General features: G+C 35.9%; 2 long non-coding RNA genes across 2 annotated transcripts in view; both read left to right on the top strand.

Annotated features, from left to right (window-relative positions):
* The window catches only part of LOC116658024, a 100,314-nt gene that overhangs the window by 36,834 nt on the left and 40,934 nt on the right, over window positions 1-22,546 (top strand). The gene's annotated exons all lie outside the window — the stretch shown is intronic.
* Window positions 1,131-21,839, top strand: LOC116658036. Its single transcript, XR_004313252.1, has 3 exons — window positions 1,131-1,141; window positions 16,033-16,037; window positions 21,717-21,839. It is a non-coding gene; the product is annotated as an uncharacterized LOC116658036 (long non-coding RNA).

The following is a 22,546-nucleotide window of genomic DNA, read 5'->3' on the forward strand; positions in this document are numbered from 1 at the left end:
ACAAACACAAGCAGACATGGGCAGTGGTGGGGTGGGTCCAGTGGCACATCTCTTGGGGCCGTGGCCAGCCATGGTTCTCAGATTCTTTTTGTGCACAGAGTAGCTGCTCTGAGTAGAGGAAATGAGCGAGGGTTGTTTTCTATTCCATCTGCACCCTCATTACCATGTGATATGATATAATAAAAATGGGTGTCGGACCAAACTGTGTCCCATGGACATACATTTCATAGCGAGCAAACACAAAAGCAGTCGTACAACCTGGAATGCAGCTTCTAGTCTGCAGTCTCCTTCATGCACTCCTGCGATCACCAACATAAGGGAGATCCATCTCAGGCAAATGTTATGATGGTCTGGCAGCAGGGTTCCTAACCGTGTAGTTGGATCAGGTGACAGAATCCTCTGATATGTGACAGACACAGGAAGAAATGAAGTTCTAGTCATAAGAACTGCCTCAAAGTTGTTATGCTGCTGGGCAGACAGGTGCTAGACCCTGCAGGGCAGAGCTGTCTGTCTAATATTTCCAGCCAGTCCCCGTTGCATGAGCACCACTCAGTTCACTAGTCATAGATTATATCTCAGGCCCTTGTGTTAATTCATGACCCGTCTTGCATAGATTCAGAGGGAGATGCTTGAAGTTTTTTCCTTGGGAATTTGGACTCCTGGTCAGGGTTTGTCCAAAGCGAAAAGCCACCCCTCATGAAACGTGGTTTAGCTGCCCTCAGAGTGTAGATTAAAATCAGTGTCCAACCACGTTGTCCCACTGACGACTCTGAAGTCTTTGAAGTAAATGACAGATAAATGTGTTTGGGCCATGGGCTAAATAGTCACTTGGCTAAATAGTTCCTGGGCAAAGCTAAAGAGCGAACTTAGGGGTTCTCTTAGCTATGCTCTCTCAAAGGGTTATGGTTTTAGATAAGTTCATTCTGATCATTTGTTTCAATGTTCACATTAAAGTCTCATGCCTTTTCCACTCCTGGTACTCTTTATTTTGTGTGTTCTGGATTTGGGAAAGGATGAGGGGAGGTGGACCCAGATAGATGTCAGGCTTTCTCAGTGATTTAGCCTCAGCAGGCACCTCCCCTGGGTCCAGGCGGGCTCCAGCCCTCGGGGGAGCTGTCTTGCCCTAAGCTTGTGCTCTTCTGTTGTCTCTTATTTGCTGTCAGCTTCTATGGCAGGAAGCCAGAGGTTTTTGTTCTGCTGATTGAAGTCTCTTTCATGAAGTCTCTGCTGAGAAGCAATCAGCATGGGGGCAGCTGCATTGCTACTCATCTGTGACCACCCTGCCCAGCCTCAGCCCCTTCGTGGGGCTCCCTCTCACCTGGCCAGCTTCAGCTTAGATCATTCAAAGGGCTAGTACTCTCCTGAACAGATGACCTTTATTGCTTGGAAAAAAACCCAAAAAACAATGAAAAGATGAAATTTTAGTTGCTTACTTAATTTGTCCTGGTTTCCATGATGTTGGTTTGATCCCTAGCAGACTGGACTGCACTGGCTGGTTGCTGCTCTGCTGGTCATGGAGCGACCATTCTGCAGAATACAGAGTACCATTCTCTACATCGGTTGGGTGGCACCTACCAGCAAATCTGATCCATTCTGTTGGGGAAAATAGCTCTAGTGAAAGGAAGGTTTATGTCAGTGTTTCATTATTACAGCATCCTATCACTCAGAGAATAAAACGTTTATTTGATTAAGTGCCATTCACTGTACTGCTTTTCCCAGTCTCTCCTCCACACAGTCCCTTGGAGTCAGATTTACCATTTAATTGTGACCCAAGATTTTAACAGAGGTTTTTTTTTCTTCCTTTAAAAAAAAAAGTCTTTATTTGAACACTAAGAAATAATTGAGAAGATCTGGGTTCCGGACCCACCCTGCTACTAACTGGAAAAGACACTTGAACCCTCTGGGCCTTTGATTAGAAAAATGAAGCAGTTAGAAAAATGATTACTGATATCTATCTTTAGGTCTAAAATTCTATCACCAGAGAGTTACAACATAAGGCAATACTCTCTAAATTAGGAGCTTGCTTCATTATGTGGGTTTAATAAGTACTGGTAGAGTATTTAAAAAGTTAACCTCTTAAAGTGGAAAGATTTTACAATGGCTAATTTTTGGATGTAAGTTTTGCTTTCCAAGCTTGGGTGACTGGGGCTATTGTGATTTGGGGCCCTTAGCCATAGGGGCTGCCAAAGGGTACAAAAGAATTGCTTCACTGTGAATTCTGCTGGACTTTTCTAAGGGTAAACAAACTTCCTTTGACATGCACAAGTTTCCAAAGCGGTGCTCTCCTTAGGGAAGGTAGTTGCAGCTAAAAGGAGCCAAGCCTTTTTATTCAGTGGGTGAACATGAAAGCCACACATAAATCTTAGAAGAACTGTGCTTTGCTGGGAGGCAGAGAATTCTCCCTACACTCTGATGTGGGATATGCAGGAGGAACCCAGGAGGTCCCTGGGAGGGTGCAAACCAATTAAGTAAAAGTCTTGAGCTGAAATAGCTTTTTATCATCTGGGTGAGAAGCCACAGTTTTAAAGAAAAGGACTATTGTTTGACAAAGACCTAATTAGCTGGGCTACACTCAAGCTCTTGGATTTATGTCTTCTTAGGGAAAGGAAAGGTTGAAATTGCATATGGACTACTAATTAGGTTGGGATTCCTTGAAATTTGGAACTTCTAAATCCATTTCTGAGGAATTAGGATTCTCCTAAAGGCTGATCATATTTGACTAAGGAGGATTTAGATTGAGACCCAAACTATATATGTGGTTACTCTGATTTACTGAGGATTGTTTTAAATATTCTCTTTACCGCAGGCTCGGTAGTGCATATATTTTAGCCTATTAAAGAGCGTGGACTCTGGAGTAAACAATATGTGACTTTCAAATTCGGCTGTACAAAATCTCAGCTTTATAAATAGCTACTAAATAGCTATTTGCTCTGAAGGGAGTTACTTGAATTACTTGAGCTTATGTATAAAATGGGGTACATAAAGGGTTATTGAAAGGATTAATACAATTTGACGGTATGGTTCGGGTCCCAGGGCACCTGATGGGGCTTCTAACCCTTACCTGGTACGATGTTTTAACACGTAGCTCTTTCAGGGTGGCAACATTTTATCATAAACACACATTGAGGTAACTCTTTGTTGAAAACAAGCAAATAGATGGTGAGGGGAAAAGAGGGGATAAGAGGGGAGGGACTCAGAGCTATGTAGAGAATATAACAAAGAAAATTTTTTCTTGTTCTATAAGAACATCAAGAACTTGGCCCTGAGTTCAAATCTAGATTCAAATCTAGTGTGTCACTCACTAAGTGACTGAAGCAAATTATTTAGCATCTCTGCTTCAATTTCCTCCTCTAAAATGCTGAAGATGGGGGGCAGGGTATAGCTCAAGTGGTAGAGTGCATGCTTAGCATGCATGAGGTCCTGGGTTCAATCCTCAGTACCTCCATTAAACAAACAAACCAACAAACCTAATTACTAACCTGTCACCCTTCAAAAAAGAAATGAAAAAAATTAAATTAAATGGTGACAATAATAGTGGTCTTAGTGTTGTCCAACCTATGTTTGTGAGCATGATGCACTGTGAGGCCAAACAAACTGAAATGTTGGAGTTTGGAGCAGAGAAATGTCTATTTCAGGGCTGAGCAAGGAGAATGGGTGGCTCTTGCTCAAAAGATCCAAAGTCTCTTCGCTTTCAGGCCAGGATTTTTAAAGACAGTGTGAGGGGAGAGGGTTGTAGGATGCCTGATCAGCTAGTGGACCTTCTTCTGATTGGTAGGTGGTAAGATAACAGGGTGATGCTTCTGGAATCTCCACCTTCTGGTTCCAAGCAGTATGGGGTCTATGTGCTTGTGGTCAGCATGTGGCCACCATCCTCCACCTGGGTGGGGGGTCTTAGTTTCTGTAAAACAACTCAGAGATATATTCGTCAGATTGTTATCTATATCCATTCAGGAGGAACTAGGAGGCCTGCGACTCTACTGTCCTAATCAATCGTTAACTGTTGAGCCTGCTCCTTGGAACTCAGGGGAGGCCTTGGAGACTAAATCCTTTTATTCCCCTACAAACAAGAACTGGCGGGGGGAGCACAGAGGGGCTTTTGTACCCAGGAAGGCCTTATACTATCCTGCTCAGTTTCAGTCCCCCTTTTTCTTAGATACTCCTCAAGCTTGAGGGGGAACAGATGCAGGACAAGAAGAGGAATGAAGTTTTGGATAGAGAGGTTCATCATAAACTCGACAGGGGAACTCAGTTTTAGGGGGACTCAATTTCACTAGAGTAGTTGTGAAGATGAAAGGAAATAAAAGTTATAAAGAAAACATCTGGCATGTGCTCAGCACCCAGTAAAAGTTAAGGATCATCATTACCTCCACCACCAACATTAAACTGCTGAGCTCTCAAAATCAAAAATAGGGACAAACAGCTTTCATACAGTGGTATTTGACAGATTTAAGGAATGATGCCTCCTCTTAAAGTAAATTCATTTCATTATATTTTAGCACCCAATAATTACTTTTTTGATTTCATAAAGAGAGAGATGTTTTGTCCAAAGAGGACAGTTCTAAGCTACATTTTTAAACATGCTAATCTTTCATGTGAAAGCTGGGCTTCATTATTTCTGGAGTGTTCCTGGCCAAGGCAGATCAGAGCTTTAATTTTTGGAATGCTAACAAGGACAGCTGTATTCCAGAGTCCCAGTTGTTTTTATGGGATTTTGTTTTAAAAAGCACAGAAATAAAACTAATGGAGAAGATGTTTATAGACACTAGTTTGAGAAGGGTTATTTCTCTTCAAATTATATGGCAATAAAATTAGTCAATCTAATACTCAAATGTGAAGTCTTATGACCTAATTGTATTTTAGACGAACTAGTTTTTTTTCTCTGCAATTATTTTATATATTTGACTTGGAAAGCATTCGTAAGGCATGAGATAAATGTTTTTCCTATGAGTAAAAAATTAAATGAAAACCATTTACTCTAGAGGATTCAGGAAATCCCAGAATTTGAATTTTCTTGTAAATACAGTTTTTATATGTAAAGTTATCATATGTGTACCTTTAGTGATGAAGATTTTGGAATCTATTAAATGCTTGCCATGTTGTAATTTATTCTAACCTATGTTTGTGTTTTTTTCTAGAACAAAAGATTATCTTTTTTCCCCAAAATACACTGTATTTCATTTTTGAAAAAATGATTTTGAGATACTAATTTCTACGTAGTCAGTGTGATTGTAACAATGAAAATCTAAAGGGTCTTTCAGTAGAGAAAAGGCTAGGAAGAAGAGTGGCCATGTGAGGGTAGTGGAAGCATTGGTGATTTAGAGTTTTTTTATCTTTCCAATATTCTTATTAAAATTGTTTTGATGATCATGTATTACTCCCAAATTAAAAAGTCATCATTTCTAATTTTATGTAAGGTATAATAAATTCAATAGCCTGAGATTTCAGCATCATCTTAAAGGTTGAAAAATCTTGTTTTTTATTTTTTTATTCCTACATAACTTTTAGGAAAACTTCCAACTTTAGTGTACTTTTATATATTTTTGATGTAGTATAACTATAATTGGTCAACTCAATTTTGTGTATTATAAGGAAAATAATCAAATATTTGTAAATAAAGGAAGGTCACATATCATATAATAAAATACTGTTATTAAAAGAATTAATGAAAGATGAATGACAGTACAGTCGGGTATCCCCACGAGCCTTACATTTATGTGGGAATACATAGCAACCAGAATGACTCTCTAGATGGAGAGGTCATGAGAAGAAGAGACAGGGATTAGGTAGGGTATTATGAAGAAGAGCCAAAAGTTATTTGTAGAAAGAAGAACAACAGAGTCAGAATAATAGAGAGGGACTAAAACAAGAGTTCTGGTTAAGAAATGAATGTTAACATTCATTTAGCATTCATTAAAGATATTGTTCAAAGTGGGATCAAGGTATCCTTAACCAGATACATTACTGATTCTCAGTGCCAGCTCATCATTTTGACATTATGACATTTTGGGAAGGACCAGTAACATTTTCATTAAATGGTAAGGATTTTTTAAAACTTAAGTTTTACTGACTTATAATCGACATACAAACTTCTAAGATATTTAAAGTGTACATCTTGGAGATTTGGTACATGTATACATTGTGAAAGGAATCTCCCATCTAGTTAATTAACGCATTGATAAGAATTGTTTAAGATTTTGTTTTGACGGGCATTGCCTATATCTGCATCTATGACTTCCCTTTTGTGTTCTTCCACCACTGATGAATTCTAATTCAAAATAGTGTATTCTTACTTCAGATAAATTCATATAGTAAATGAGATCTCAGAATGTTAATGATCTCAGAAACTTGCCACCCATTCATTAAACAAATATTGTCAAGTCATGAGACTTACATTCCTTCTCTTTATTTTAACTTCTGCTACTCTACCTCTTTAAGATGACTTTGCACTATGGGCTGCTTTTATAGGTTAATTCTCCGAGGCAATCAAATTTCTCATTTGTGACTGTTAACATTAAGTACTTCCTGTAATACAAAAAAATAGGCAATACCTTTTATTAGGGTTTTAGAAAAGGGAGAAAGACATGTTAAGTTCATCAGGTGATTACAGTCTTGAAGTCCACACCTCCAAGATTTTTTTTTTCTAATGTTTACTTGGTCGAAAGTGATTCATGAACTCATGCTGTATTTTGAAATCATATAAAAACAACTGGGTGCTATGCTGATGGCCCTTTAATTCGAATGATTGCTAGGAGTAGAAACTAGGGATTTGTTAGCCTTAGAAATGGCATTAGCTGAGACCTGTGCGTTGTGATGGCTTTGGTCCACCCAGTGTACAGGAAACTTCATTTGTTGCCAAAGTAATGGGGAGAACTCTAGCTCAGGATTTTAAGTCATAATCTCTCATGTATATAGTCCTGAAACTAATGTGGAGAGTTTTAAAAACTGCAGTAAAGAAATTAACCTTCCCATCTTTCATTTTCTCAAAACTTTTTGAGAGCTCTGTTGCTTGCAATTACAGTGAATTTTGGTTTATATCAAACTCACAGCTGTAGAAGGTGTCAATGAGAATGCTTGTGTATTGTTTTTAATTCAGGTTTGTTTTTTAAATCTCTTTTAAAAACATTTCTGGGTATATGAAAAGCATTACTGTGTCACATAAAGAGGATGGACTTTGTTGCAGTAATTTCATACTGCAGTTTCACCCATGAGAAATAGATGAATGAAATACTTATGGAATGGTGAGGGCAAAACAAAGTGTGATGTGGGGATGTGGAGGTGGGAGCATCGTGAATCAAGTTGAATGAAGTTTCGCTGCAGTTAGAATTTATAAAAAGTGAAATGATAGGAAATACTATAGATATCTAATTAAATTACACACCATAACCTTAGAAGTATACATAGTCACTTACCTAAGATTAATTTCCTGACATAATACTTGAAACACTGAAGATAAATGAGTTTCACATATTTCCTTACAGCTCTAAAAAGTTCTATGATTTGTAGGATTGGTCTACTAGGCTTCTTATACATTCATTCCAAAAAAGTCATGCTCCAAGTTTTAAAGAAATTAAGTACCCTGTTATTTTCCATAGAAATGTGCATTTCAATTGTTTAATAATGTTTTGTGGGAAATTAAGATTAATTACACACAGGTACACACACACACACTTTTGGCTTTAAATCTTGGGTGGATCATTTTACTACATTTATGAAGCATTTTAACAAGAGTCAGCACTGCTGTTTTTCTTAACACCAGCCATAACTATTTTTTAAATTGGGATGTGGTATATGGAACAGCAAAGAAAAAATATGTTTTGGAGAATTAAATATTCTTAACTATTTGCTATTTGGCATCTACTTTGTGACTGTATTTTATGTCCTCTTACTACTTGTAAATCCTGGGTGGAAAAAATCCTTAAGCAGTGTGATACAATGGGTGCTGCTTATCCAGCTGCTGGGTCAGAACATCAAAATCTTGATCATAGCAGAGGTCCTGTTAAAGTCCTAGTCAACATACCCGAGGGACCCATTTGTGTGAGATTATAGAATGACAATAAAAAGAGTGACTAAACCCAAACTTCAGAATAGGAACGACAGGAAGATGAGAATGCTTCAGGTACCTTAAACATAATTATATTTACATAGCAAACTAAGATTAATATATGGCATTGCTCTTTTATGTTCTTTTATTATGACTTGGTTATTGCTGAAAAATGATAAAAACATTAACAAAACAAGAGCAAAATGAAAATAATAAAGTTCATTTATTATCCAACCACCCAGAAATTAACAGTTAATTTTTGACATTAGCACTAGTATAAATGTCTTATATATTTTTCCTCATGTTTATTATTACTTTTTAAAGAGCTGGCAGCACTATGCTTTGATGTTAAAGTCTTAGATTTTTCTTAAAAGTGAGTTATGTCTAAAGGAAAACTATGGTCTTTTCCTTTTCCCTCACAATTCTACTTTGTCTGTTGATAATCTTTTGTGGTGGTTTAATCTTGGTCTGTGTCAGAATAGTTACTTCTTTGTATCAAAGCTTATCATAAATTGTAAATAAATCTATGTTTCTGCAGTTACTTCAAACTTACTTTTCATGCAGTTAAAAAATTATTTGTATTTCTATAGGTCTAGCTATTTCCCAGATCCACACTATACTTGGTTTCTAAGTTCTTCAATCTACTTCAAAAGACCTTATGTTTTGTCTGTAATGTACTTCTTTCTGCTTTCACAATGATTTTCCTTTTTGAGGTATTTTAATTTTTTCTTTCATTTTTTTCTTGAACTCTGCCAGCTCATGTTTTTTCTTCTTTGAAAATATTTCCTTATCTTCCCTAAGTACTTTCTACTTTGTGCTCTTATTTTATAAAGGCAATCACTTTTTAAAGTTTAAAAAAATTATATTAATATATTTGATTAATTTTGTCTCTTTTGGGGAGCATTTTTCTGGTCAATACTCTTAATTTGTTATTTATGTTATTTATTTCTTCTGTTTTTCCTTCATTTTTCACATTATTTTTGTATAAATTCTGTTTTAAAAAATTGAGATGTGATAGATAGACCATAAAATTCACCATTTTAAATCATACAATTCAGTGGGTTTTTTTTTTTTTTTTTTTTTTTTAGCATATTTACAGTTGTTTGTGGTGTTCCCTTATGTTCCTTTCTTATTCCCTGTAAGATTGGTAGTAAAGTCTCCTTTTTTATTCCTGATTTTAGTAATTTGAGTTCTCTCTTTTTTCTTGGTCAATTTATTAAAAATTTGTCAGTTTGTTGACCTTTTCAAAGAACCTATTTTTGGTTTTGTTGATTTTTTTCCTCTTCTCTATTTTGCTTATTTATGCTCTAATCTCTATTATTTCTTTCCTTCTATTTGCTTTTGATTTAGTTTGCTCTTCTTTTTCTAATTTCTTAAGATGAAAGATTAGGTTGTTGACTTGAAATTTTTTAACATAGACATTTACAGCTATAAATTTCCCACTGTTATCGTTGTATCCCATAAGTTTTGATGTGTTGTATTTTCATTTTAATTCATCTCAAAGTATTATCTACTTTCCCTTGTAATTTTTTTTTGATCCATTGGTTATTAGAAGTATGTTGTTTATTTTCCTCATATGTTTGAATTTCTAAAATTTCTTCTGTTATAGGCTTCTAATTCATTTTATTGTGGTTGGAGGGTATACTTCATGTGATTTCATTCCTTTTAAGTTAATGACTTGTTTTATGGTGTAATATACTGTCTATCCTGGAGAATATTCCATGTGCCAAATGACTTAGTGAACATTTAAAAATTCATATTTTAATTTTAAATATGATAAATAATGATAGATATAACTCATAAACTAAAGCTTTTTGAGGTTCCCAGTAACTTTTAAGAATGTGAACAGGTACTAAGCTGAAAATGATTGATAACCATTGATCTAAAGGAATGGTGAGAAATGACTCTGGATATAAATTTGACTCTGATTATGAAAAATGGTGATTGCCTTGCCAGTAAGTATAGACTTTCCTCTGTAATCAATAGGAGTCAGTGAAAGTTTTTAGAAGGAATGAATAATTACATTATCTGCTGCATCCCTGGGGTGTAGAGCAGCCTTGTACTTAGAGCTCAGCAAATGTTTGTGGGTTGATAGTCTGAAGTGTGGATTGAAACATTGAGAGACCAGAGGCAAGAAAACCAGTTTGTTTTTAGAATTTTAGGCAAGAGATGTTTAGATGAATGAAAGCCATTCTGATAAATTATGTTTCAACTCCAGTTACTTTTTAATTTCTCTTTATCATTAAAGCAAAGGTGAAATAGTCCCTAGATATTTGGGAGGTTTTCTCCTGTAGAACATTCATTGTCTTTCCAACAGTTTAAAGTGGTTTCTTGAATGAGTATAATCAGTCTTTGGCCAATGCTGTTTTTCAGATGTTTCTATTTTGAATAAATAGAAAGCCAATATGTAAACTGAGCACAAAACACCTTAAAGGTATTCACTATGGTGATAATCACAGTATCTCTTTCAAATAGTGAATCCTGCTTGGAGTTTCTTAACTGCTTTGAAACATATCAATTTAAATCGATGTAACTTTGCATATATTGTGGGGGTATTTTGAGATTTTGCAGCCTATGAATCAGGATTCCAAAAGAGAGCAGCTAGCTGGCACACTGAAAATAGGATTAATTAGGGAGAGGTTTTATTTATGTTGAAACTATTTACAGAGGTAAATAAAGAGGAAGAGGAAACCAGAGGAATGGCAGATATTTTAAAAGCAGGAAAAAAAATACGTGTGGGTTAGAGGGCACAGGTATAGGCTTTAACTTTGAGATGAGGCGTACCACTTCCTTCAACCCTGCAAGGAAGGATTAAACAAACAGACATAAAAATGGATATATCGCAATGAAAAGGTGATGGGAAAGCACATGCTGCTTATCTGGGACTGGACTAACTCTTGCCTTTGATTCTCACAAGACCTGTTGGCTGGTAAGGGGGAGAAGTTATCCTCATCCTCTAGTCAAACAGCAAGTAGTTTAATTTGCTTATTGTAGACACAGAGACACCCATACAGGTCTACATGGGGTTAATCTTCCTCTCCCCATACACCCAGGTGTCAGGTAACACACACTGCGGTGTCCAGGATCACTGATGTACCCCATCCCCATTAGCCGAGATATTTTGTGGCACTGGAGAGATGAGAAGTGCAGTCTGGTTGTTCTGAAAATGACACAGATCTATTTACTTAACCTATAATTTTAAAATAGCTTTATGAAGTTATATACATTATATTTAATATGCAGAATTTGGTAAATTTTGACATGTATGGACAACCATGAAACCATTATCACAATCAATATGGTGATCATATCCATCACCCCAAGTGTTTCCTCATGCCCCTTTGTGTGATTCCCCACCCCCCCACCCCATCCTGCCCCTCCTCTACCCCCAGGCTTGTTGTCACTATAGATTGATTTGCATTTATAATGTTATATAAATGGAATTACACAATCTACTTTTTTTCATCTGACTTCTACTCAACATAATTATTTTGAGATTTGTCTAGGAAAAATATTAAAATACGAGTTAGACTCTCAGTTGAAATCAACCCTTTCACCTGCTTTTGGTGAACATTCTGTCCCATTTCCTTCTGGTTTAGTATCTTTTTCTTATCAATTTTCAACTTCTCTACCCAACAATCTCCTCTGCCTTCCTATGAATACATGACTTTTGTTTCCCTTCATTGAGATAAATAAGCCTTCAGAACAAAACTACATTACTTTCTCCCCATTTTTACCTTTTGTTCTCTAGTCTCAGGGATGACAAGTCTGCCTGGGCTCTGTAGTATTCGTTCCCTTCTTTCTCATCACTTTTTGACTCTATCACCCGTCTCTTCTGTCTTCTGTACCTTTAATTTCTTTCCACCATTGCCTCATTTCCCTAAGCCTGTAAGTCTTTCTCATCCTAAAATAAAAATGTTAACAACAATCAGAACAACCACAGTAATTAAATAGAAGAATGTCTGCTGTCTGTACTTCCTCCCTACTACCTCATCTCTCTTGCCTTGCTTGGTCAAGATTCTTTAAAGTACGGTCTAAACAGATCTGGCTACAGAATTTGCAGAGCTCAGTACAAAAGGAAAATACGAGGTCTCTTGCTCAAAATTTTTCGGGATTTCTAGATGGCAACAGCAGATTAGTAAACCAAGTGTGGGCACTGGGGCTTGTGTAACTTCATAGGTTGCATGTCATGAAGTTGACTCTGGGTCTATACGCCTCACTTCTACTCACTGAGTGCCCATTCACCTCTCACCCCGCTGCAAGCTATCTTTGACCTCCTTCTTAATGCCATGTGGGATTATCACCCAGCTAAAATCAGTGAATAGTTTTCAGTTCTTATTTTGAACTTTTGCATTACCTAATCTTGCTATATATTTCCATTCCCAACTCCCTTTCATGCATTGTGGTTGCTAGAAAATTATCCCTTGAGTGAATGAATGGGGTCATTCTTGGACTTCTGCTCACTGGATTCTCAGGATCCTACAGTCTTCTCACTCCATACCTTTACCCTAGTCCTTCCAGGTTTTCACGTAAGCTTGTGACTTCAAAATCTATATGTAAACTAGTCTAACTCTTCCCCTAACTTTAGGCTCACACACACACACACACTCACACACACACACACAGAAATACATATTTGTTGTCTCTGAGATATCATTACTTGGCTGATCAATCGATACTTCAAATTCAACATTTCCCAAATCAAACTCATTTTTATCCCCTACTCCAAAGTTTTCTTTTTCTCCTGTGGTTCTTATTTTTAAATGGCATATCTGGGCACAAAATACTAGGGAGGAATCCCTGAGGGAGAAGTTGTATTTTCTGACCAGTGTAAGGAGCTCAGGAAAGATGACAAGTCTGAAATAGGGCTTGAAAGGTGACTAAATTTGGAAAGATGTAAGTAAGGTGGAATTTGCGTAACAGATAAGACATTTTTCTTCTCTTGGAAAAAAAAAGATAGGATTATGGTAACCAATTTCTAAGACAGTGTCTAATGATTCCCACCTCCTGATATTTACACCCTGTGTAGTACTTGTGAACATATAGGATATTGCTGAAATAATGAAATTTGACTTCTGAGGCGGGGTTGTAAAAGATATGCGAGTTCTCGCTTGTTCTTTTGGATCATTAGCTCTAGAGGAGGCTACCTTCCTTGGTGTGGGGCATCAAGCAGCTCTGTAGAGAGGTCATCTGTTGAGGAATTGAGGCCTCCAGACAAGAGCCATGTGAATGTCTCTTCTTGGATGCAGATCCTCTACCCCAGGCAAACCTTCAGATGCTTGTAGTACTGGCCTCTGTTTTGATGCAACTTCCTGAGAGACCCTGAGACAGAATCACCCAACCACACCATTCAAATCCCTGACCCACAGAAACCATGAAATGATAAATGTTTATTGTTCTAAACCATTAAGTTTTAGAGTAATTTGTTACATAGCAATACATAACTAATGCAGAAGGCTTTTTGTTGTACACATTTTTAGAGGTATTGAACTTTTGAACCATGGGAGTATATTATCTGTAAAACAAACACAACAGCAACTACAAAGGGAGCTCTGAAAATGAAATCCCTGCCTAAACCCCCCAATGGTTTCCCATTGCACTGAGAATTCCTTGCACTTACCCATCTATGTGATCTGGTTCCTGCTTCCCACTTCTGCATCTCCAGCCAGGAGATACTTAGTGCTGGTTCCCCTGGACTTTCATCTATGTTCTGACATTTCAGAATTTCAGGATCAACAAAGATCAGCCTCTTGAATTGAAACTCCAGCTGTATACCCTAAAGCAGCTCTTTAATGAAAGTGATATCCCCTCCGTGTTTCTAGCACAGTGGGACACACACACACACACACACACACATTTACAGCTTTATAGAGGTATAATTAAAATAAACTAAACTACATATTTCAAGCATATGCTTTGATAAATTTAAAATACATCTGAAATCATCACTCTGCTCAAGATAGTGAACATATCTATTATGCTTAGAGTTTCCGCCAAGCCCCCTCCTCTCACTTCATCCCCGTCTTCTCCAAACTGCTTTGACATATGATGCTTCTCTGTATAAATTATAGAACATTTCCACCATTACAGAAAGTACTATTGGAAAGTGGTTGTGTAAGTCTGTTACAGAATACCCCATTGAATTTTGTTGTAGTTAATATACTAGTTGCTTACAAAGTCAGTGAGCGTTGGAACCTAATAGTGCAGGGAAACAATTCCATCCATTGACAGCTGCTGATGAGAGAGCTCTTGCGTTTTAGAGATCTGTTTGCCAGATAGGGTGAAATATAGGAAGTTTCCACCACTGTGCAGTGTGAAATGCCAACAGTAAAGCATCAGTTTCCTCCAGGAAACTAGCTCTTGACTGTAATTAGAAAAGTTAGCTTTTTAGGTTGAAAGAGAGATTTGAAGTTTTTGATTGAGGTGGGGGAAAAGCAGAACTTGTTGCATTCATTGAATTATTGCATACGAACTTGATCAGAGTATCCTCTGTTTATATCCTGTGATCCTCTTTCCTTTCCCTCTTTTCTCTATTTGGTTAGACCAGAGGTTGGTAACTTCCCTATAAATTCCTCAAAGAGATTGATGGAATTAGGAGGGGTCTTGTTCGGTCCCTTTCACCTTCACTTGGAGGCCTAGACTGAGGGGAAAATGGGATAATACAGTCTTTTCTTAGAGAATAGCTCTGATTTTATTTGTTTCTTGATAAAAAAGTTTATTATTAAAAATTAGATGTACAGATAAACTAAAAAAAGAAAGTAAAAATTATTAGTATGCTTAAATACAGGAATAACTACTAAATATATATAGTTTTCAAATAATTATTGGTTTGTTAATTATTTTATGTTTAGTATAAAGCTGAATTCTCATTCTTTATAAGAATAAAAATACACTACACATTTTAAGTCTTACTTACTTACTATATTGTGAATGTTTTAAGTTATCAACTATGTTCTATAGCAAAATTTAAAATAACCAATGGAACTATATACTGTCATTTAATGACATTTGAATATATTAGCTGCTATGAATACATACTTCTTTTCCCTAACGTTCTGACCCTTGAATTGTTTTTACAGTCCCACATTTAGGGAAATTTATACAGAAGTTATTTCCAGCAATGTTAGGGGCAAGATTGCCAGCTTAGAAAAGAAGATAATATTAAATCTTTTTTTCAGTTGCTGAAATAGTCATTAGTAGTTTAAACGTATTTTCAAACTCTGAATGGTGTTTACTAATTGGAATGGTTGGAAATTGGAATGATCTGGGGAATGGAATTTGACAGCTGTCCAGTGGTTCAGAATAATAAGAATGTTGGTTTAGGATTGGACTCAAAGGATGCCATATCTCACTGAAAATTTGGGCAACTTTATGTAGGCGAAACAGAATTACCCAAACTAGAATTAAGCAAGAATACCAGGTCTAATGCATCAATGTTTGAAAGATTGAAAAACAAAACAAAGCAAAAAAAAAAAAAAAAAAAAAAGAAAGAAACCAAAAACCCTAGATTCTGTTGATTCCATCACTTAATATAGGCTGAAAATATTTAATTTTTTTAGGAATTCTGAGAATATGAAAAATATTTCTAGACAAATTCCATGAAAATAACAGTGTCTTATACAAAGGATACAAACCTTTATTAGCTTGTAACAGGATACAGTAAGTGCTCACAAAGTCATCAGGCTGGATTAACCTAATGCTCCTTTCCCCTGGAGATTATGTTGAATGGGGCCAGAGTGCGCTGAATACATGTGGCTAGGGACCACTGTCTGGTTTGCCTGGGAGTTGTGTGCTGACTCACAGTCAGGTGTGTTTCTGGCTACTTGTATTTGTTATTATAATTAGGCAAACTGATTAAATGGTACATAGGTAGAGGAAACATATTTGAAAAAAGGTTAGTTCTATGAAAAATGAAATGCTTTAATAAAGATGAGTCAATGTGGACCAGAAACTGTAAAAGATTAGAGAGATGTTCCTCTTAAATCTTGAAGGATCTGTATTCAGATTGCCTCACATTTGGCTTGACATGTTCCCTCCACTTAAAGAAGCTGAAATTTGAAATAGTAGACTATCCATTGAAGATGTGGTTTAGCTACGAAGAAGACTGGGAACTCCATATTGTAGACATGAAATTAAACAAAGGGTCTTGGCCCTATTTAATAAAATGGTGAATAAATGAATGTTTAATTAAAATAAAATATTTAAGCTATTTATGTATCTTTTAAAATAATTCTCCATCCTAAGTTTTTCAATTTGTCAGTCAACACCTAGACCTGATTACTCTACATTAGGAGATAAGAGAGTGAGTTTACGCTGTGAGTGATTTTCAGTAGAGATTAAAAACAAAAAAAAGATTCAGTGAGGGTTCAACCACATTTAGTCTCATTTCATAAATTCCCCTGAGTGACTATGAAAATGTGACTTAGCCTCATCAATGCTTTTGGTAAGTAATTACAGAGAAACTTGAAATTCTGGTAAAAGATTTTCAAAAAAGTGATAGACAATAATATGAATTTACAGTCTTTAAAATTCTCTCTAGTAGTCTTATCACAAAAATGAAACAAACTGACCTATTTTGACTTAACTTTTTAAACTTGTTGGTCTGTGGGTAATAGACTAGATTAGAAGTCTCAGTTTTTTAGACTATGGGTTGCAACTTTTTTGGTGAAGAACCAAGAAATAAATATTTTTGGCTTTGTGGATTATATGGTTACTACTCAATTCTACTCTTGTACCAAAAACAGCTATAGACAACACATAAATGAGTCAGGATAGTTGTGCTCCAATAAAACTTTATTTATGGGCACTGAAATTTGACTTTCACATAATTTTCACATGTCATGATATATTATTCTCTTTCAGATTTTTTGGCAACCATTTAAAAATATAAAAACCATTTTTAGCCCACAGGCTGTTAAAAAAATGCAGTAGGCTGGATTTGGCCCTAGACCCCTTGTTTGCTACCCCCCAATCTAGATCTCATTCTAGTTTTCCGACATTGCCTTTTCATGACCTAATCAGAATGTTTCAGTATCACAGAAGCACATTGTGTTCATATTTGCTTACACATTTTTCACTCATATTTTTCTTGCCTGGAATAACTTCTGTTGTATCTTCTAATCCAGAATTAGCTTATTTCCTCTGTCCTTCCTCGTAAGTTTTCCTAGCTTCTCTCAGGAGTCTCGCTGGCCTTCAAATTCTTTTCAGTACCTTCAGTCTCTTTTCTGTGAATAGTGGGAATTATTCCTTTATTATTTCAAATCTGTGAGCTTTGATTCTTTTGATTATAACTTCTCTGATCAGAGATCATGTATTATGCTCCCTCTAATTCCCCTCAGCATAGTTCTGAGCACATGGAAGGATACATGCTTATTAGATTGGCATGTTTGCTATCAAAATACAGTATTTATTATTCTTTCATTAAGTTTTAGAGCATTTTTATTTGGGTCTTTGGTCTCGATATCCTTTCCCCCTCACCTATCTTTACTTAATCTTTCTCCATTGAGTTACTTCCTCGCCCATAATCGTGCTCAAGTCTCCTCTTTATGAAAAACTAACAAGAGTAACAATAAAACTTTGTTTGTATTGGTATTCATCCATTCCTTCCTGAGTTAAGGAATTTGTTTTTACCCTGAGATAATATTTTTTGGGTATCATAGGATAGGGAGGAGGTGGCTCTGAGAACACTTTCCTGCCATGACACATGGAGATGGAGCCCAAATGGAACACAGTCTTACTGGGCTTAGGAGGCAGAGATCAGAGATTGGGCCTGAAGAAGCAGCTGGACGTTTTAGGGTTCTGGAGAAGAGGAGGAGAGTCACAGAAGTCTTCTTAGAGACTCACTGTGCATCCTCAGCCAAAGGCAGCCCTGCATGTGTACCCAAGACTCCATGGGGCCTAGCAGAAAGTGCCTGCTGCAGGGCTGAGAGGTGCACATGATAGAGCTTGTGCTGTGCTGGGAGGTGTTTCAAGTTCTGGCCCAACAAGAATGGAGACACTACATGAGACACCTTAAGTGTTCAATTGACCTCTTCAAAAGACTACATTTCATTGAGTGTGTGGAGAAGGGATGAGGACTATGCCTTAAATCTAAGGTCAAAATGAACAGACTTGCCCTAACAAAGAATGCAAAACTGATCCTGATGGGACCAAAAGTATCTGTGAATCACTTAACTGCTTTCCAAGAAAAAAAAAAAGCTTGACACACTTTACAGGAAGATGTCATAATCCAGACTTCCTACAATATATCACCCATGGTGTTCACCAGACATTAAAAATATTGCTAGTCATGTGGAGAAGTTGAATAAAACCTATGTTAAGAAATAGACACAGTCAATAGAAAGAGTACCTGAGATGACCCAGATATGGCCATCCCACAAAAACCCTGTAGTACCTTTTCCCTTTTTTTTTCAGTTAATATTTAATACATCCTTCAAGATCCTATTCAAATGGTAGAAAAATTTCAAGAGGCTGCCCTGAATTCCTCCTACTTGAAATAATTTATTTCCTGTTTGACTTCTCACTGATTTATGTCTCTTCCATGGTACCTAATTGTATTACATTATAATTACCTCCATGTATATTTTATTTTCTTGGCTGAGGTCAGGGACTGCATTTCCATATCTTTTTAGCCACTAACATATTTACCTGCCAAAGTTGTATGGTAAGCACTCAAAAATTATTTTTGAATATATGAGTAAAAGATGTATGTGTTCTGTATTCGTCCTGTTTTAAAAATACTTACTTTTTGAAATCTTTGTATTTACTCGTGTATTTATATGTATGAGTGGAAAATCTTCCTCAGCGTTAGCATGAACTGTGAGTTTTCATAGAGGTTTCCATGAATTAACAGTCTAAAGTGATGGATCTTTTTTCCCTTTGTATGCATGAAAAAAGTAATAGCTTATTGTTCTTATCCTAAAATACTGAATATAAATTTATTTATTTATCTTTTCCACTAAAATGTAGGCTCCTTGAGGATAGAGACTTTGTTTGTATTCCCCAGTATTTTCAACAATTTGTGGCACATAGTATATGCTTCATAAATATTTGTTAAATTTCTTACATTGACTAGTATTTGGCCAAACTTTGCTAAATACAGTACACATTTTACTATTTCATGATACTTTATTTTAAACCATTTGAGTGTGTCAAGAAAAGCCTTCAGAGTTTTCAAACAATTTTTCTCAGAAATGATAGTTGCAATATAAGGCCTATTAACTAAAATCTATATTTTAACAAAAATTAAGTAGTCTTTTCCTTGTTACTTTTTTCAAGTTAGTTTTTTTCTTAGCTGTAGATTTTATTTGCTATTTATACATATTATACTGACAGTAATTTTATTCTCTCTTTGATAACAGCTTACAAGTTAAAAAAAATCAGTTGGTGGCAATGGTTAATAAAAATTACTCTCATCATATTCTAAAGCTAAAATGGCCCCAAGATATTCATTTAATCACTAGAGGTGATGAAAAATGATTTCCAGAAAGTTAGAGTGGTTCACATATTTTGGATAATTAATAAAACTTTTTTCAAACAAAAATACAGAAGGAAGTTTTTTTTGCATTCTGAAAATAAACAAATGTTTGTGTTTTAAAATATAACTAAAATAAATACTCAGTATAAAAACATATTTTGGGGGAAAATTTTTAGCAGGATAAACAGTTCTAAATTACTTTAATGTTGATATTTTCTTTTGACTTTACAGAAAGGGAATCCTGTTTTCTAACCTCTTACCCATCCACCCCCCAAAAAAGAAACAAACTAACAATGCTCAAAGAGATAAATCCAGCCTTTGTTCCACCAGATTCTTTCAACCTGGCACTGGCACTACCACTGGCTTGGTCTGATTATAGTTAATCCACTGCCTACAACATGACAAATGTTTTTGGTCCAAGTTGAATGGCAAAGTCTTTTCAAACAGGAAAAGCAGTGGTCAGCTGTCGTTGTTGTGGTACCAACATGTATCATGTCAGGAGAGCCCAACAAAGAAGAGGATGATTCAGAATGCTGACCCCAGTACCCTGAACCTTATTGACTCTGGTTAAAACCCACATTATGTTTGGTCTCTTTGATGAAAATTTACCAACTAACTTACATCAAGTGGTGTTACAAAACTGTGAACTGCAACTTCTAATGACATGTTTCTCTTCTCCTTAAAAATCTCAGTTTGTGAAGATTTGTAAATGACATGTTTCTCTTCTTAAAAATCTCAATTTTGAAGGTTTTCATAGAATAAAAATATTTTCTAATATTTTAAGCTTGTCAAATAGAAATGATTTCAATTACAGTTCTTGAATTCTATAAGTGCTATTTCTCTTGAAGTACTCATTCAAAAAGATAAACTTTAAATTCACTAGAACACTAGGTCTGCTCTCTTTATGGGAGGCATTGGCCTCTTTTCCCTTTGGGGAGACTGGTGTATGATGTAGCTTTTGTAATACAGCACTACATACAGACTGTTAGACACGTTTAGAGATGTGTGCTGTATGTGGCCTCCATTGATCCTTCTAGGGACAGTAGAGCCCACAGTTCTGCAGAGCTACCCTGAGTAGAACAGAATAAACACTCATGTCAACTGTATTTTAGATATCCCTCTTCAGATTTGGAGTATCATATTTTTAAAGCACTTTCTTTTTTCCCCATTTTTTTGGGATGGGTTCCTAATGTTTTTCTTTTTTTATTTTTCCTTTTAAAAAATGGCCAATTTTTTTATACTTTACAAAGTTTATCTGAGAAGTTAAAGTACACCATGATACTTTCTTTATTAGTAAAGCATGTTATGATACAATAGGTTTATGTTTTAATTTATCCTTGAAAAGAACTGTATTTATGGTCTTTATTTCACATCCCAGCTGTTAGGGAATTACTAAATCCATAGGGAGTTGCATGAGTTATGTTATTGGCATGAATTATTTAAGTTTAAAGAAACATAATCACCCCACAATATGATAGCCAGTGCTGGATAAATCCACATTCTTCAAGGAGTCAGTGTTCCAGAGGTCTGTGGGACTGGGATGTTTTCTTAGTTGAGTGCAGTTTTAAATTTATTTCTTCTTTTATAGGTGAAAACACATAATTCCTTAGCACTGTGTGTCATGACTATCAAGCTAAGCCATGTTACGAAGAGACTACTTAAAAGATGAAATAAACAATTAAATAGGCTTAGAAAATGTTAAACTAATGATAATTCATGGTTTATAATACATTTAGACCCCCTCCATTCTTTTCTACCTCTTTTTCTTCCTTTACAAACAGTATTTCTTGCCAAATAGTTCAGTTCTTTCAAGTGGGAGAAAGGGAAAGAGTTTCATTTTACCTTGCTGCTCAGGGATTTCCTGTTCCCTCAAGATGTCTTGAAATTTGGCTCCTGAGTCTTTGAAGTCCCAGAGTCTAGAATAAAAATGAGTATCCACAACCATGGTGTGGTTTTGCTACTTCAACCTACATGGTAAGACCACCCTCAATGAGCTGATACTTGGGCTGTCCGAATATTGTGTGGCCTTCATGGAATGCATTATGGAATGGATTTACTTACATAATAATTCCCAGTGCTATCACCCTGAAGACCACAAATTATAGCAAGACTTAATGGTATAAAGTTCTGTTGGCTCTGAATGTTAGGTGCCTATCCAAAGGCTGTTTAATCCCTCAAGAACTCATCTTCACTTTGCAGCAGAAAAATCATGTAGAATATAAGAGAAACTGTTCCAAAGAGTGACTTAACATCTATTTTTCAGAGACATTGTCATGTTCCAGGTACTTATCCTATGTAATCTTTTTCCTGTGTAATCTTATGTGCTTTTCATCACAGCCCTAGGAGTTGGTTTTTTTAAACATTATTTTATAGAGGATATTAATTCAGACTCAGATTATGCATCTTGGCTGATGCCACATAATTAACTAGTTGTAAAACCTGGTCTTGAATCAAGGTCTATTGACTTGTAGTTTTTTGTTTTCCCTTTTTCTCTGTACTCCCTTTCTATCCCAGTTACTATGCTATATAGAATTCCTGTGCTCTTTTCTCTTCCAGCCATTGATTGGAAATTGGGTGACAGTATAATTTATTCTTCAAAGAAGGTCACTTTTGAGAGTGAAAGGGGGTACTACTAAATATTCTAAGAAAATAGGCTCCTCTTAGAATTATCCCAGGCAAATTAGAATGTATGCATGCCCTAATTATAAAAACAAACAAAACACCCTAGAGCAAGTATAGCTTATTATGAGTAGCAGCTCTCAAGACAGAACTTAGTTCAAACATGATTCTGCTATTTGTTAGCCAAATAATTTTTGTCAAAATATCTCACCACTATGCTTCAATTTCCTCATCTAGAAAATGGGAATAATATTGTTAGTACCTATTTTATAAGGTCATTGCCTATTTTAAATGAGGTAATACATGTATAGCATTAAAACACAGTAAATACTTGGTGAATATTATCTACTGTTATACACAGAGAAATTTGAGTGCCATCCAAACACTTGTCTGACAATAAATATAGCTTC

Source organism: Camelus ferus, chromosome 2 (genome assembly GCF_009834535.1).
Source record: "Camelus ferus isolate YT-003-E chromosome 2, BCGSAC_Cfer_1.0, whole genome shotgun sequence".
Taxonomy (NCBI): Eukaryota; Metazoa; Chordata; class Mammalia; order Artiodactyla; family Camelidae; genus Camelus; species Camelus ferus.